Source organism: Mus musculus, chromosome 8 (assembly GCF_000001635.26).
Source record: "Mus musculus strain C57BL/6J chromosome 8, GRCm38.p6 C57BL/6J".
Taxonomy (NCBI): domain Eukaryota; kingdom Metazoa; phylum Chordata; class Mammalia; order Rodentia; family Muridae; genus Mus; species Mus musculus.
In genome coordinates, this window is record NC_000074.6 from 48850420 (window position 1) to 48864077 (window position 13658).

A 13658-nucleotide genomic window follows, 5' to 3' on the forward strand; every position below is an offset into this window, starting at 1 on the left:
TCTGACCTCATGCTGAGATGAAGTTATCAGAGAAGACAGCTTTCCTCTCACCAATGAATCCAACCCTGGATCTGTATTATCCTCAGCAGATCAAAACACCGCTTTCATCAAATAGCATTATCTGCATAAAAGGCATGCAATTGCCCGATAATTTCACCCAAACTACACTATTCATTTAAAGGACAAGAAGAGAAATTAATTCATTCCTTTTGGGAGGTGGCCGAGAAAAGTGAGACTCCGGGAGAGGCAGAGGCTGGAAAAGCTAACTTATCCTTTTTGCTCATGGGAACTTTTCTGTTTTTAACACAAAATCCCAAGAAGGGGTCCATTTCAAAGTTCCCCCCACTCCTGTGCATTAAGATTAATTGTTGGAGCAATTTGGTGCAGTTTGAGCTACAAAAGTGTAAGCTGTGTAGAGAACCATCAGTGGGAAATTACAAAGCACACTGATGTCATTAGCCATGCTTCCATGGACCCCAATAAAACATCATATCTAGTAAAACTGAGAGAGCAGAAGAATTAGCTGGACAAGTGGATGAAGTTTAACAGTCTCATACTGGGATGGGAGCTCTCTTGCTGGAAGAACTTTCTGGAAGTTCTGAGAAGCTTGGATTTCTGCAAAAGGGAGTCAAGCATGAACAAGTTTGAGTTGATACTTAGAAGAACGTTTAAAAAAAAGCCCTTAAAAGCATACTTTCCTTAATTAAAAAAAATTACTAACACTTTCTTCAGCTTTTATTTCCTAGTTTAAACTGCATCATTTACCCAGGCAGTGGTGGCGCATGCCTTTAATCCCAGCACTTGGGAGGCAGAGGCAGGTGGATTTCTGAGTTCAAGGCCAGCCTGGTCTACAGAGTGAGTTCCAGGACTGCCACGGCTACACAGAGAGACCCTGTCTTGAAACCAAGCCCCCCCCCCCAAAAAAAAAAAACAACCACTGTGCATCATTTGCATCTTGGGTCATGTAAGGTGCTATACTCAACTCCCTTAGTAGAGGATCCTAACTCTTAATTGAATGACATCAGTTGTTCCTTTCAAGGTATCATGAGGCGTTAGAGCAGTCAGATAAAGCCAGCAGTGTCAAGTACATGGAATTACAAAGATGCACTAAAACCATGGGCGTCCATGACCTAGAATGTACATTAATATCCTAAGAATATTACTCACCATAATTTTAGTGACTTAGCTTGAGATTTAAGTCTTTGGTTGAGCCTTCCCAGAATTGCCTGTGGAAACGTGATACATCAAGGTATTCAGCCCATTCCTCCCCCACCCCCATCTCTCAGACAACATCCACACACACAAAATGTTTAGGACCAACAGTTGAAACTGCTTGCACCAAGAACCACATAAACGTGCATCAGCAGCATATCGCACCGGAGCCTAGGAATGGTCCTGACTATTCCCAAGACAGGTACGGGAACACAAATTTCTCTTTTGAAGGAAAGAGTGGTTTGGGTAGCGATTAATCAGAGTAAAATATTTGTCAGCAGTGGCATTTTAATTACGCATATGTATTCAATAAAACACATAAACGGAATTAATAAATAGGTTATTTTCCCACAAACCAGTTCCCTGAAGCTACAACTTAATACTGAACCCCTCTGAGGCTAAATGTCTATGTAGCTGTATGGTCTGCTGAGAAGCAGGGTTCAAACTCATGTTTCCAAAACGCAGTTTCATGACATACTAATTATCTGAAATTTAATGCGATTAAGCATTAAACGATGGTATTTCCTTGAATTTAATGACAGTCCTATTTTCATGTCAAATTTGATTATAAGAAGCAGCGTTCAGAGCGAACTGTTTAAAATCCCAAATCATTAACAGATCATTTAGGATTGTGTCTCAGATCAGAGAACTTCTTGTCTGTGAAAAATCAACTGCAGACGTCTACACGGAGCGGTGACTTCTACATTTTACCTATGGATGGTTGTGGGTGGCTGATCGTAGAAGTTACAGTTTCATCTGGAGATGCCCGGGGGGAGGTGTTCCTGCCACTGCCACTTTTAACATACATATTCATGATACACTGCAGCCCTGTGCATCGTCTCCAGTACATCATGGACCATTAGATCCATCTGAAATGGGAGCAAAAGGCAAACCAACCTCCTTAAGATTTTATTAGACAATGCAAATACAACGGTGATCCGAAGGTTTCCTCCTCCTTCTCCTCCTCCTCCCCCTTCTTCACTTTTAGTCCAAAGTTACATTTCTTTGATACATAATCGATTTCTCTTAGAAACCAGACCTGGATCACCCAAATAGCCCAATTTCAGTCATAGGATTTTGCAACTAAGAAGGCAGAGAAGGTCATGGAGTTGGTCCTTTGTGTGAGGGAGATATCAGAAGCATCCTTTCTCTCTGAGGAAAAGCTTTTTTAAAAAATACTTTCAAAAATTATATTTACTTGCGTGTTGGAGGTGGGCAGAGGACAGAGCTTCCATGACTCCATTCCCACCTATACTACATGTGACCAGGAATCATCAAGCTTATGACCTGCCAAGCCATCTCGCTGGTCCCGCAAAGACACTAAAACTTTGGCTCACTTCTAATATGCTAAAACAAGCTTGATTTGGCCTGCCATGTGATAATTTCTGTAATAAAGAATGATGTATATGAAAGCTCCCAAAGGAAAAACTAACTGCTCTGGCCATGTGACTTGATACTTAATTTCTCCAATTCAGATACAACTCAGATTTTGTTTGGTTTAGGGGAAAACGTGAGAAGCCAGCCAGGCCTTCCCAGAGCAGTATGTAAGAAAGAAAATTCTAACCCAGCCATCAAATCCCCTCTGTATGTATTTAATGCTTTTCTCCTAACCCTAACCTCCACAGAGCATTACACACACACACACACACACACACACACACGCCTATGAAAGAGCAGGATTCACCCTTTTATCCTTGGATAAGATATCTAGAAGAGGGGGAAAATAGGTCATGAGAAGATTACAAACTAAAAGTCTATAAATGAGGGAGGATGGATAGATAGATAGATAGATAGATAGATAGATAGATAGATGGATGGATGGATAGATAGATAGATAGATAGATAGATAGAGATATATAGATCTATCTCTATCTACCTCTATCTGTCTGTCTATCTATCTGTCTATCTATCTATCTATCTATCTATCTATCTATCTATCTATCTATCTATCTATAGAGAGACTGAGTGCAAAGAGAAGCGAGAATAAAGAATAAGCTAACTGGAAGGAAGACCGAGCCTGTGGGACCCCAGGCTTAGCATCCTGTTCTCGTGGAGTGCACATTTCTGCTTTGAGTCTCTTCACACCAGTGAGAGGATGCTGGACCTCATCTCAAGAATTTGCCCTGTCATTTGGAAACTGGAATTAAATCAGGCTTGATCCAGGTAATATTTATTTTCAAACATTAATAATCACACTGGATTTATTGAAGTTTTTCCCTTTTGTTTTGTTTTTGACTAAAGTCTCCCTTTGTATCCCATGATTACCCAAAGTTCGATATGTAGTCCAGGTTAACTCAGACTTACAACAATGCTCTGGTTTCAGCCTCCAAGTACCGGGGCTTGTAGGCATAAGCCGTCACATCAGGCTATTTCCATCATTTTCAAGATGATCATTTTACAGAAATTTGAAGGTTATATTGATAGCCAATAAGCTTTAGAAATCTGAAACGATTTTAAAATTCTCTTATATTATTTATTAATAGTATTTGTGTATGTCTGTCTCTCTAGATTGTATGTGTGTGTATATGTGTGTGCATGTATGTGGGCACATGTACATATATCAAAAGACAGCTTTACAGAGTCCGTTCTTCCCTCCCATGTTTATGTTGGTTCCAGGGATTTGAATCAAAATATAAGACTTGCCTCTTTTACTCATTGAATCAACTGGTTGACCCCCTACAGCAACTTTTATATAGATCTATTTTAATTTTTATTAGATTATAGTTACATCATTCCTCTTTCCTTTCTTCCCTCCAGCCCCTCCAAATGTACCCTCTCCTCTTGCTCCTCTCTGAAATTCATGTGCTCCCCTTTCCGTTAATAAATAAATGCAATCTGCTCAATCTGTATAATGCTGCTCGGGTATGAATGTTTTCAGGTCTCACCATTTGAGAACTGAACAATCCAGTAGTGTGTTCTTCTCTGGAAGGTATTTTCGGGAGCAATATTTTAAAGTGTAGCCTTTAGAATATCTCATCAGAGTCACCGCTTAGGAAAGCTTATATACCATCCTAGGATCTACCTCAATTATCCAGAACTAGACTCTCCGAGGACAGAACCCATACATGAACAATATTATAAGTCTTCTAGAACATTCTTAATTCTTATACACAGAGATTAAGATCTATTGTCCTAGGCTAAATTCCATGGTAAATTAATTGATAGTTTAGCTTCCATCATTCTCCAGATGATAAAAAAGAGGCCACTGCAAAGAAATCTACTTTACTTATTCTTCCAGTTGAGGGATTACCCTTTAAGAAACCAAAGCACACAAGAAAAAGAGGGTGAGAAATTCTACTAGAGCAGTGGTTCTCAACCTGTGGGACCTCGACCCCTTTGAGGCACATGTAGCAGATACTCTGTGTATCATATATTTACATTAGGAAATTTAAAGTTAAGTAGCAATTAAAATAATTTTATTGGTGGGGGAAACCGTGGCAGGAGGAACTGTAATATAGGGTCTCAGGGTTAGGAAGGTTGAGAACTAACTGTCCTAGAGAAATCTAAGCTGAAAACTCTGTGCTACTTGGAAATCAGATTTTCAATCATGCTAAAGTGTAGTAGAATGAGAAACTGAGGAACTGGGATAGTGTTCTTTTGTTTCCCTTTGTCAGAGCACTTTCTATATGTTGTGCTGACTAGCGTATATCACAGAATTCTTTGGTGAAGTTTGTATTAGGACATGCGAAGCTTTGGGGTCAATCTCCAGCATGATAGGTTTAAAAAAAAAAGAAAAAGAAAAAAGAAAAATAAGTTTTGTTTATTTTGTTGTTCAATGTCCTGTCTATTATTTAAAATTATAGTGGTTTTTAAATGAACTTTTAAATAAATACTAATGTTATTGCAAGAAATTAAAGACGTTTATGTGAAATGGAACGGAAATCAACTCAACAATACGCTTTTCAAAAAAATTTTCAGAATAAGACTGTCAAAAAATTTAGAAAGGCACCTAGATACCAGGTACTTTTGAGTCACTATCTAATGCTCAGGTGACAACACAGCGATGTTGCTGCTGGAGGCCATTAGTTTTTCTTTTTAAACACAAGGCATCATTACTACACATCCCATCATTAATTCCCTTTATCATTACTTCCTTCTGTATGATGTGACTTCAACAAGAAGCATTAGCACTTATGGCTATAATCCTATTTCTCCATATTCTGTGAATGTAAAGGGTTTTATTATGAGTAATGAAGAAAGTATGCAGATAAATCTTTCTGATTTGTCACTAGTACCCTGCCACACCCTACCGAATCCCCATGTCACCCCTCCTCCTCCTAATCACATTTCTAACATGAGTGTGTGTTTAACAGATAGAGATGATTGGCAGGTGGATAACAGATGATCAATAGAGCATACCATACATTATCTCAAACAAATCATCACAAATATCTCCCCACACAGTTATTAATATCTTCTCCATCTTAAATTGAGAACACTGAAGGGTGAAGCATTTGTCCAATGTCAGTTGAACCAGGCCAAGTATCTTTGTTTTCAAAGCTCTAACACATAAACACTAATGACTATCTCTTGGTAAAACAGAACTTGTTCTAATGATAACTTCATTTATGCGCAAATAGATTCATCAACTGAAGTGCAAACTAGAGTTTAATGAGGGAGAAATGCTTTTTCTTTCACGGTACTTGAGACTGACACGTTGGCCCCGTGTGCACTGGGCAAGAGCTTCACCACTGAGCTATATTTGTAGCCCGGACCCACACACACACACAAAAACCTGCCTTTTGGGGTTGTTGTTGTTGTGTGCTCTGTGTTTGAAGCTATAACTTCAAATAATTGAGCGTGACAAAACGTCAGTTCCCACTGTGCCATAGCATACTTACCCGTTTTTATGTGCAACCCAGATTTAGAATAAAATTGCCCAAATATAACACATTTTTAGATCCCTTTATCTGTTGCTCTAAAATCATTGTCTCTCTCAGTTAAAGTTATCCTGGCTCTCAGGTTCCACCCAAGAATAAGGATTCGGTCTTCAGCGATTGGTCTATGAAGGTAAAAACAAATCGCTATTTTGAAGACTGGCTGTAGATGGGGAGAAAAGAAAAATTTGTCCGACTGGTAAAGAATTTCCAAGAGGGCTGTCACTGTTCCAAAGGCCTTTAGGTTCTAGAATCTGGTCATCTCTTTCAAAGCATCAGGAAAGTTAAGCAGGGTGAATTGCAAGCTTACTGCTACTTGGAATCACAGATCATTAAAAAACTGTCTGTTAGAGGGCACCTTGGGGAGTGAGTGGGGATAGCAATGGTTTCTGTGTGGTAGCAAAGCAATAACGAACTTGTCTAATCACTTTCTGTGAACAACAATAGATCATCCATCGTAGAAGGAAAAATGCGCATCTGTATCGGCCCGTGCGCATTCATTCTTGTGACTTTTAATGTCTTCCCTCACATTTCCTCATGTTACTACAGAGTCTTCATAAAGACAGAATTTAACACAAACAACTAAAATCAGAGCAGAAATTAAACCTGATATTTATTTTTGTTTCATTGGTTGAAACGACATATTAATGATAAGAATCTTAATTTCAAACATGAACATTAAACACATTTTAATTTTAATGGTGACACCATTATTTTGTAAGAGGCAGAATTAGTGTAAAGAAAGGCAGACTCATATTATATTCATAAACAGGAAGAGAAATGATTACGGCTGTGCCTCGCTTATCCATTTAGGTTTCTCATCTTAACAGATGCATATTAGTGCAGCCCAATGTAGTTTACTGTGACGTGCAGTGACTGATCAACTGTTAAATGATTGATTATACTGGTCACATTAATTTTACATGTATGGGCATGCCATATGTTCAGGGTTAAGTTGTAGAAAGCAATCCCTTTGTCCGCTCTTCACTTCCTCACCCCCTACCACATGTATATTTTATATTTACTTCAACATGGCTCATAGACTAGAGAGTGATAGAAATAATTAAATTCCATTTGGTTTTGCAGGTGGCCTGGTCATAGCTATTTGGTATTGCACATCACTATCTTGTCTAACAAAGGGGGGTACTTAGTCAAATGACAATTTCATTTCATCTTGGGGTTAAAATTGCCACATAAAAAGGACTAGAAAGTCCCTTCTGTAGGCTCTCGTCTCAGCGTTTGAAAGCATCCACAGAGACGGTGTTATTAAACTTGAAAGGTTTGCATTTATGAGTAGTATTGCCTGGTTTTCTAACCGGTAATTGTTCTTGCCTTTCAAAGCACCTAGCAAAACCCAAAGTCTCCCTTAAGTATTTTAGTCATCGACATAGTACAATGACCAGATAATATATTGCTACAACCTTGCAACTTTGTCTTAAAGATTTCCTAGTAACAACTGCTCAGGGCTAAGGACAAAGAGAAGGATGCCTAATTACAAACTTGCTTTTCTTCCTAGACATATAATGCTCAGACAGGACTGAGTCCCCTCAGTCAACACTGGCTTCCTGTGAAGATCCACAAACTGAGTCTCTGACTAAAGAGAGGAGAATTCCAGAAAAGTAGCCTCTTTGGAATTTACATGAAGTCAGCTAATTCCCAGGTTACTTAAGTGCATGGCACAGCATCTTGGTGGCTGTGATAATGAACAAATGGTATTAATTGGCTCTAAAAAGAATTGTGATTTGCATGTGTATAAGTTCGATCCACGTAGTCCTACAAGTGTCTATCAACTATGGAGTATATTTCTTGTTCTCTAATTTTGTCAGGAATATCATGAATGGAACTGTCTCCACTTTCAACTGGGAAAATGCCTAGACATATTACTTTAACTCAGTGAAATACTAATTTACAAATGCTGTACTTTCTTTAATTTTTAATGCTTTCTGTATCTTCAAATATAAAATTCTGAATTGTATGTTGTTCTTACAGTTATAATATCTGAGACCATGCACTCCCTACATCATATTTAAGGGGAAAAGAAAACCTTGTTTCTCTTAGATTTAGATAAACTACTACAATATAAGGTGAGTCAGTATATGCCTCTGCTTATGTTTGTATTTCTTTGAAATTTTACGATTAGAGTAGAATGTTTAAAATGGCAGTAATATCGGGCTGTAGGTTTGGAAAATACACAGATGTATTGGTGGATCTTAAAATACCTATTCCTACATACACATGTGATAACACACACACACACACACACACACACACACACACACACACACTATTCTTTATTGTTTTCCAGCTCACTTGTAATCTAAGTAAATCAAGCTACAGTTTTTGGTAGTATAAAAGAGATGTTTTTACAGATCGGTGGGTGAGCTTTATCTTCTTTGTAAAGTTAACTTTACCTGATACATAGTCACACTCTGTGCAACTCAGAAATCTCCTAAGCTGATTACTTGAGGTGCAATCCTAACCTTTGTGTGGGACCACACTTTGATTTTCCTCTTTTAATTACCCATCCTTAGTACAGACATCTTTTAACTTCTGGGTTTTTTTCCTTGATGGGTGATCTACTATAGTTTTTTTCCTAGCTAGTGGTTTTAATAATATGACTAACAATTTTGCTTACTATATTCCCCAAATTTTTAATCACACACCTTTTCCATTTCTGGTTCTCCACTTTTCCAAAATTCTGAAGGATATATCCAGATTGAACTCTGGCAGGATATAGCTTTGTGAGTAAGGCATACTTATGTCCATGTTTTCTTGTTCTTTGTATTATATATTATGTACTATAAATAGGTATCCCGAGTGTAGCATATATATTATACTGTAACTTGGTACCTAACTCAAATCTTTTAAATACACAGTTTAGCTACTGCTCACTTCGCTTTTTGACTATGCACACCAGCAGCATTTTTATATGCTGTGTATGACATGAATGCAAAATGAGCCACTACTTATGTACTGGGTGGAGCCTGTTCACTGTCACCTGGGAACATAACCCTTATTCCCTATATTTCCATTTGCTTTGTTGCCAAAGATCTTTTTGGGTGGCCTCAAATTAAAGCATTTTTCTCCCTGGTGACCTACTGTAATTTTTTTTGTAATGTGAATAATTGGAATGACAGAATTAATTTGAGTATGAAAATATGAGGGAAAGGTCTATTACATTTTACTGAAATTAATTGTCAATTTTATGAAACTGGATGGAAAGAGAAAGCCAAATTTTATAATGTCAAATCAAAGTTAATTTCTGGAGTTGATTTCTTAAGTTTCTCAAGGTTTCAACAAAGCGACGGGGATGGAAGGAAAAGTAACATTATCATATAATGATCTAGAAGGATCATTAATAAAAAACCAAACAAATAGTCTATTCAAGGTACACATTGTACATAAGGATTTCCAAAGTGCTCAGGTTTACTAAATCAGTTCTGAATGTTGTACACCCAGGTGTGAATGCCTTACATTGAAGCATAGAGTAATGTTTCATTCTCTGTGTGTGTGTGTGTGTGAGAGAGAGAGAGAGAGAGAGAGAGAGAGAGAGAGAGAGAGAGAGACAGAGACAGAGACAGAGAGAGACAGAGAGAGATGAGTTATTTGGCTTAAAGCAAAGTTGAATCACTATACAGAAAAGGGGGGCAGTAAAAGCAATTATTAACATTGTTGAAAGCGAGGCAGAAGCATAGAAGCTCAAACCATATTAACAAGTCCCATATTGACAGCATGGTCACAGAGCATGCTTAGAAACACTGTAGAACACCCCCCCCCCCCATGGAAAATGCATAGGCACAGCTTCAGTTGATACAGAAATGATTTACCATATAAACAGACTTTCTGATTTTATTTCCTCAGATTATATTCAATAGTCTTTTTGAACCAAATGAAAGTAAGCAAAGCTTTATTAATAATGCCACTGGTTTACTGTAAACTAATGAATTACCTTATAAAACTGTTATACTAAACAAATGTATAGTTATTCATACTGTGTGCCACTGGTTTCATAGTCAGCTTAATGTACATACATAAATATATAAACGAATTTTCTCATTAAAGCCTCCTACACATCCTAGAAACAGATAAATATTTTCCACCCAAAAACTAATACCAATTTAATAACTTACATTGAGTTTGTCAAATACATCTTCCTTAATTCATGTTTGATCTTCTTAGTATCCAAATATGGTCACAGCAAAACATATTTTAGCAGAAGAAAGTTGGCAAAAATCAAAGCCTACCAAAACCCCCACATAAAATACTATAACCGTTCCATTTGAAGCTAATCTCTTACTCTGAGTAGCCTCTGTGGCATACTATATAGAACAGATAACATCATTTAAGGCACAATTGCAAAGGCAGAGCTTGCGTGGCAAGTTCAGTTTTGAGAAAGTAATTCAGTAGACTTGATTCTGCTCTGGGAGAACAGAGATCCTTTTAAAAGTGTAGTGAGTCAGTTCGGCACGATCTTTTCCTTTATGTTTTATTTAAAATGTTAATGGAGTAAATCCACAATTCACATAATTTATTTTGAAACACTTTTGTTCCGAACAATGCGCTGTAAGAACAGTGATATACAGGCAAAGTCCCTTAAAGAACATGCATCAATTCAGATCCCCTTTTGAGGCATATTGCAAATGCCCTCTAACAGGGCAGCGCAACATTACATAAATCATCTTATATGAAAAATTAACATGACATCAAATATTTATAAATATTAATGTGTATGTTAATATAACCAAAGCTGTAACAAACAATCCTAACCTTGCCAAGTTTCCTAGGACAGGCGCGGCTGATAATGATATCCATTATCTCTGGAGGAACGCACAATTATGAAAGTTGTGTGCAGGCTGCTATGTTCTTAGCTGCTTTTAAATTTATCTATTCATGCCTACCATGCATATAGCATTAACCCTTTGCACATATATTCCTAAGAAACACCAAGGCAATGCGTGTGGATGAATACTTTGAAAGTCATTTTTATTTAATCCCTTACATTGGAAGCCCCCAATTTCTAACATAACTTCATGCATAATTGAAATATAGGGTATCCTACCAATAAATTCTCCTGGGACTGATCTCATTAGCATGTGTTAAATACCACATGTGCATACATATATATATACAGGTATATATATATATATATATATATATATATATATATATATATATACATACACACACACACACACACACATATATATATATATATGTATATATATATATATATATATATATATAATATGCTGTATATAGTATACATACAGGTCCATGGGAACCTGTAGAGAATTCTACAGGTTCCCATGGACGGAGCAAGAAGATAATGATCATGGCCAAAGGCATTTTTGAGCTGAAGATAGTTTGATTCCCCCAAACAAATCTCACCGTGAGTCATTCTGATGCTGTGTGACTAATCTATACCAAAACCAGAGTGCTCTTTATTACTAAAGTACCTCACTTGCCTTCCCAATCAGTCTCGCCAGTGGCTCAAACGCACGGTTCTGGATGTCATTGTAGCTTTCCCTCTTCTGCCGCAGATAGCATCCAAGACTCATAGAGGCTGCCAGAACCCACAGAAAGTACCAACTTCTGTTTTTCTTATATATGCATACCTTTCATTAGTTTAATTCATAAATGAGGTAAGGAACGTTTAAAAAAATACTCTACTAAAACAGAGAGGTTGCATGTAAAATACAACAATATGCCATAAGAAAAATGATATGGTTATGTTTAAGACTTTGTCAGCATCTTGTTATGCTTGATTTACTCTGTGATGCAGCTCACTGTCTGTGTGGTGGGAGGGTTAGACTAGGGTAGTGTTAGGCTTAGGGTTCGGTTAGGCTTAAGGTAGGGTTAGGCTTACTATAGGGTTAGGGTTAATGCTAGAGTAGGCTTAGTGTAGGGTTAGGCCACAGGTTAGGGTTAGGGTAAGGGTTAGTATTGTGGTAGTATTAAGAATAGCATAGGTTTAGGTTAAGGTTAGGATAGGGCTAGGGTAGGGTTATGGTTATAGTTAGTGTATTGTTAGTGTTTGGGTTAGTGTAGGGTTAGGGTAAAGGTTAAGGTTAGGGTATGGTTAGGGCTAGGATGTTGTTAGAGTAGGGTTAGGGCTAGGATTAGGCTAAGGGTAAGGTTAGTGTAGGGTTGGTGTTAAGGTTAGTATGAGGTTAGGTTTAATGTTATGGTAGGGATAGGGTAGAGCTAGGGTTAGGTTTATGATTAGGGTTAGGGCAGGGCTATGGTTAGAGTAGGGCAGGGTTATGGTAGGGATTGGGTAGAGTATTGTTTGGGTAGTATACTGTTCCAGTTATTATTAGGGATTATGGCTAGGGTTAGCATTAGTGTGCTGTTGACCTGGTTCCACAGTAGGAGGAGGGTTGTGACTTTTGGGTTGTCCTGGCTCAGCAACTCTGTTTTATAGAAGACCAGGTACCAAGAGAATCTTCCGTTCACATTCTCAGACAATAGCTGACTGGTAGCAAGTGAATCCATTGGAAGTATATGTGAATGTCAGGGGAGCAGATTTTTGGACTCTGGAGAGACCCTGCTATGTCACTATGTCACTAATAGGCAAGCTTACCTGTTCTGAGGGTAGTGGAGAAATGTGGCTTTTGTGTACTTTAAGGGTTTTAATCTACATCTCCAGCATGTAGGATTGATTTGGGGGCACTTTGACTCTGGATAATAATGCTGATTTAACCTACTTTATTCTTTGAATAACTAAATATGGAATGAGTAATGTCTCATACAGTCAAAAATGCCTTCAAATAGCCGATTAGAGACTCATTTTATTGCAAATCTTTAAGACTCTGGTAGACTTTAAATGTGATTTCACCTTAATATACATTTTAGAGCTAATTACTCCAATCAGAGGAGAGATCGATACTTAACTGGCATCATTTTTAAAGTGGATCAGGATTCTGAATGGGATACAAAGCAAAACTTGCATGCTAGATGTTACTTTGTTATTTGTTAGGTCCTGATCATTTTTGGCTACATGATGTCAAGTGTTACCCCATCTCAAAAATAAATACATTTAGATATGATCACCTTGAGGCTTTAATTAACACCCTGCAATGTCTAAAGTGTCACACAGAGCAAAGGCCACAATCCATGACTCTCTAGGCCCCAAACAATGAGACTCCCATTCATTACCTCTCAGACTTCAGCTTTTAGACTCTTTCTCTTTCACTCCATTCCAGGCAATCAATTTCCTTGTTCTTCCTCCCACATGTTGAGCACGTTTGGTACCAGGCACCCCGACCTCTGGGCTGACTCATTTCCTCTCATCACTTTCTCCAAGTCTGCCTTCACATATCTTTTTCTCAATGAGGCTTTACTTGGCCACCTCATTTAAAATGACAAATGACCTGTCTGCCACCCAATGGTCCTCCTGATCTCACGTATCCCACTGCATTGTATATTTTTCCATGCTCTTATTGATTTATAACATCACAGATAATTTACCTGTTCATATATACACACATATACCCATTATAGATATACAACCTGTATCTAGATTTATATATTTATGTGGGCTTATTATCCTGTTTTAGTCACCTCCAT

The 13658-nt window shown here is 37.8% G+C and overlaps 1 protein-coding gene and 1 long non-coding RNA gene across 2 annotated transcripts in view; one reads left to right on the top strand and one right to left on the bottom strand.

The window, feature by feature from the left end:
* Tenm3 (teneurin transmembrane protein 3) overlaps positions 1–13658 on the bottom strand; it is a 1297160-nt gene that overhangs the window by 624755 nt on the left and 658747 nt on the right. The gene's annotated exons all lie outside the window — the stretch shown is intronic.
* The window catches only part of Gm19744, a 29698-nt gene that overhangs the window by 6535 nt on the left and 9505 nt on the right, over positions 1–13658 (top strand). The window lies entirely within an intron of this gene.